This window comes from Sapajus apella, unplaced genomic scaffold (genome assembly GCF_009761245.1).
Source record: "Sapajus apella isolate SASKATOON/1434 unplaced genomic scaffold, GSC_monkey_1.0 scaffold101, whole genome shotgun sequence".
Taxonomy (NCBI): Eukaryota; Metazoa; Chordata; class Mammalia; order Primates; family Cebidae; genus Sapajus; species Sapajus apella.
Genome location: NW_022437041.1, coordinates 6,599,906 through 6,604,964, shown reverse-complemented (window position 1 = coordinate 6,604,964; position 5,059 = coordinate 6,599,906). Strand labels below are relative to the sequence as shown.

At 43.6% G+C, this 5,059-nt stretch overlaps 1 pseudogene; it reads right to left on the bottom strand.

Annotated features, from left to right (window-relative positions):
* Positions 1-2,918: 2,918 nt before the first annotated feature.
* On the bottom strand, positions 2,919-3,626 carry LOC116536518 (annotated as a pseudogene).
* Positions 3,627-5,059: the final 1,433 nt, after the last annotated feature.

Sequence of the window (5,059 nt, the reverse complement as noted above, 5' to 3'; positions counted from 1 at the left end):
ATTGAAGGCTCAGGGATTATACAAAGTAAATACATCTGGAGAGCATCATGAATCCCAGTAATTCTTAAGATATAGCTCACTCTCTGAAGATCGCAAGGCCCATCTCATCCTCGGGGGCCCCAGGAAAGAAGTGAGGACACTCCATAGCTTCCTTCCATGGCCCCACATTCCTTTTGCTTAGTAGAAGCCACCCCTAAATCCCACCACTCCAGAGTCACAGCATTCGTGTGAATAATTTGTATTCTGGATTCGTTTTATTCCTAGCTGTCCTTTGTCCCCCAGAGCCCTGAGAAAAAAAAATATTACATTATTTTTATTATATTTGTAAGGATTTGAAGTAATAAAACAATCTTAAAGAAGGTTGAAAAATTGGAGAAAATTTTAAAAACTGCTCATGTTTAAAACTTAGAACACAGCTATCAATGTTTTCATATGCTCCCCTCTAGTTTTTATGTACATATGTTACATAGTTTTACTCATACAGTATGTACACACAGTCGTTTTTTGGCATCATTATACCATTTTTTTTTTTCTTTGAGTCAGAGTTTTGCTCCTCTTGTTACCCAGGCTGGAGTGCAATGGCGCGATCTCGGCTCACCGCAACCTCCGCCTCCTGGGTTCAGGCAATTCTCCTGCCTCGGCCTCCTGAGTAGCTGGGATTACAGGCACGTGCCACCATGCCCAGCTAATTTTTTGTATTTTTAGTAGAGATGGGGTTTCACCATGTTGACCAGGATGGTCTCAATATCTTGACCTCGTGATCCACCCGCCTCGGCCTCCCAAAGTGCTGGGATTACAGGCGTGAGCCACCATGCCCGGCCATACCATTTTTCATATCGATTTTCAGTCTTCATTTTATCTTTTCGGATGATCCCTAAAGTGCCATAATTGTATTACCATTTCTATGTATAGGGCTATTATATTTCTTTCATTTTCAAATTATTTTTAAGTCACTTTTTTCTGAGTATACAAACATACTAGCTATAGAACATTTAAAATAAAATGAAAGCAATAAAAAGTTATTTATGCAGTACATAAAATTGTGATTTACAAACGTACAGATGTGACCTTCACTTTCGTTCCTTTAACCTTCCACAGTTACTCCAGGAAGGGTGTTCTCAGGCTATTGTATGTCATTTGATGTCACCGTGTCAGTGCAGAATCCCCGGCTGTACATCTGTCCTCAGAGCAGACCCAAATCTCACTGTCCACCAGCAGCCACCCAAGGTAGCTCTGCTCCTCCCAGTGGCCTGCTCCCCAAGGCCTCAGCTCTTTCCCCCCATTTATATTTAATTGACATATAATAATTGTTCATGTTTATGGGGTAGTGACTGATATTTCAATACTTGTATACAATGTGTAATGACCAAATCAGGGTAATTAGCATATCTATCACCTCAAAATTGATTATTTCTCCATGTTGGGGGCATTCAAAATCCTCTCTTCTAGGCCGGTCACTGTGGCTCACACCTGGAATCCTAGAACTTTGGGAGGCTGAGGCTGGCGGATCACCTGAAGTCAGGAGTTTGAGACCAGCCTGACCAACATGGTGAAACCCATCTCTACTAAAAATACAAAAATTAGCTGGGCGTAGTGGCATGCACCTGTAATCCCAGTACTCAGGAGGCAGACTCAGGAGAATCATTTGAACCCAAGAGGCAGAGGTTGCAGTGAGCTGAGATTGCACCACTGCACTCCACCCTGGGCGACAAGAGCAAAAGTCCATAAAAAAAAAAAAAAATCCTCTCTTCCAGCTAGCTGAAAATATGCAATAAATTATTGTTAACTATTGTCACCCTATAGTGCTATAGAACACTAGAAACTAATCCTCTTTTCTAGCTATAATTTTATGCCTATTAATCAATCTCTCCCTGTCTCCCCTCCCAGCCACTAGTTTCCAGCCTCTAGTTACCAATGTTCTACTCTCTACTTCCATGAGATCAAATTTGTGAGCTTCTACAGATGAATGAAAACGTGGTATTTCTCTTTCTGTGAGTTTCGCTCTTGTTACCCAGGCTGGAGTGCAATGGCACTATCTCGGCTCGCGGCAACCTCCGCCTCCTGGGTTCAGGCAATTCTCCTGCCTCAGCCTCCTGAGTAGCTGGGATTACAGGCACGCGCCACCATGCCCAGCTGATTTTTTGTATTTTTAGTAGAGACGGGGTTTCACCATGCTGACCAGGATGGTCTCGATCTCTTGACCTCGTGATCCACCCGCCTCGGCCTCCCAAAGTGCTGGGATTACAGGCGTGAGCCACCGCGCCCGGCCTGTGCCTGGATTCTTTCACTTAATGTCCTCCAAGCTCATCCATATTGCCACAAATGACAGGATTTCATGCTTTTCCGTGGTCGAATAATATTCCATTATTGCGTTAGTCCATTCTTGCATGCTTTCGATACCAGAGACTGGGTAGTTTTTCAAGAAAAGAGGTTTAATTGGCTTATAATTGTGTAGGCTGCACAGGAAGCGTGGCTGGAGAGGCCTCAGGAAACTTCACAATCATGGTGGAAGGTGAAGGAGAAGCAGTCATGTCTTACATGGTTCGAGCAGAAGGAAAAGAGATGGGGGAGGTGCCGCGGTCTTAAACAACCAAATCACATGAGCTCTCACTTCACGAGAGCAACATTAAGGGGGAAATCGGCCCCCATGATCCAATCACCTCCCACCAGGCCCCACCGCCAACACTGGGTACAATTTGACACGAGATTTGGATGGGTACACAGATCCAAGCCAGATCAGTTATATACATGGTGGCCACTTCGGTTGTTTTCATATGTCGGTTATTGCAAATCGTGCTGCCCTAAGCATGGGGGCACAGATATCTCTTTGACATATTGATTTCATTGTCTTTGGATATACCTGGTAGTGGAATTGCTAGATCATATGGTAGTTCTGGTTTTAGTTTTTATTTTTTTTGAAGGCAATTTTGCAACTTTATTTGATGTTATTTGATGATCAGCGATTAGTTCTCATCCACATTGACTATAGATTTTTGAAAGCGGTAACAGGTACATAGGTAACCAAAGTATAGAGCTTTTTTGGTAACCCTTCATCCTCATTACGTTTTCTGGACAACCGCACACGGATTCGGTATGGGACATTCCTTATTCCTTTGGCCCAGACAGCTTTGTTGAGCCTGGTATCAATGCACACATCTGGCGTTCCCATCTCCTTCACGGCAAATTTCCAAATCTCTTTGAGTTCCCGAGGGACAAGCTTCTTGAAGCCCACTCCATGGATGTGCTTGTGAATGCTGATGCTGTGTTCTCAGGTCACCACCTCATTGATGGTAGAACGGCTCTTTTTCTTCTCACCTGCCTTCTTTGTGGGAACCATTCTGCCGGCCCAAGTTGGAAAAAGCTGCTTTTCATTTTCTAAGGAACCTCCATACTGTTTTCCATAATGGCTATACTTTCTTTCTCTTTCTTTATTTCCCTTTCTTTCTTTCTTTCTCTTTCTTTCTTCTTTCTTTCTTTCTTTCTTTCTCTCTTTCTTTCTTTCATTCTTTCTTTCTTTCTTTGGAAGAAAGAGGTTCTTCTAGACTTCCACCTCTCTTGTAAAACCAGCAGACTCTCCGACAGTGTGTCTTCTCCAGGACTGGATGTTCTGCATTGAGACCATAACTTGGAGCTCCTAGTCTGCAGCACCCACAATGCCTAAAGCAGCTTTCTTGGCAGCAAAGGTTTTTGAAGCATGGAGAACAGAACCTTTCTACATTATTTTTCACATTGACGCGTGTTTTATAATTGCTTTACTTAGCAAGCCTGGAAAATATGTAAGTAGTCATCAGTTTTACAGATGTGAGAATTAAAGTTCAGAAAGGCTAAATGACTTGCCTTAAATCATCACAAAATCGTGTCATTAGAGCGTTAAATGAGAACTCTCTTTTCGATTAAAATTACGTACTTCTTGGGATGAAGACAAATGATACAGTAATGCAGGAAGTACACATGTTGACCTAATAAAGGGGCGGAGGTGGAACCCAGAGAAAGAGGTGAAGGAAGAGTGGGAGGGCACAGAGAGATCCAACAGAAACCAAAGGTTGTAGGAAAAAATAATTGTAGGAAAAAATAACAGCTTAAAAATGCTTATTGTATGTGTTCATGGTGAGTGTGGTCCTGATTTGATCCACATGATGCCAAGAGGCTCAGCTTCATTCTTAGAAAAGCAGGATGAAGGCTTCCCTTCTACCCTGGTACTTGATACCACCTCAAACTCCTAGACAGCTACCAGCCCCCCACCCTAAATCATACTGGGACTACCAAGCTGCCTCCAGAAAAGGGCAGAGGCTGGGAAGGCTGCACTTTCCTCCATTGGCTCACCCCTCAGTTCCTCATGGCATCGCTTCTTGGCCTTTTGGCTAAGATCAAGTGTAGTTCCTCATGGCACCGTTGACACAAGGCTGTTGAGTGGAACATTCTCTACTCAAGGTTCGATGTTGATGAGAGGAAATGTCTCTGGAAAGATGCATATGGAGCTGGTATCGGTGATTGCTTCTGGGGAGAATCAGTGTCTGGAGGAGGCGGGAGGCGAGCAAGGCTTCCTTTTATGGTATTCCCTTTGTGTAGCTTTTAGAGTTTGTACTCAATGTATTTATTACCTACTCAGAAATAAAAAATAAGACAAAAGCATGAACGGTCTGTATATAATTGTGTTCAGAGTCCGAATGAATAAAGACACCCTCTTACAAAGTTTCACTCATCTTGCATGTTCTTCACATGTACCCCAAAACCTAAAATGCAATAAAAATAAATAAATAAATAAATAAATAAAAAGTTTCAGGCCGGGCGCGGTGGCTCAAGCCTGTAATCCCAGCACTTTGGGAGGCCGAGGTGGGTGGATCACGAGGTCAAGAGATCGAGACCATCCTGGTCAACACGGTGAAACCCCGTCTCTACTAAAAATACAAAAAATTAGCTGGGCATGGTGGCGCGTGCCTGTAATCCCAGCTACTCAGGAGGCTGAGGCAGGAGAATTGCCTGAACCCAGGAGACGGAGGTTGCGGTGAGCTGAGATCGCGCCATTGCACTCCAGCCTGGGTAACATGAGTGAAACTCC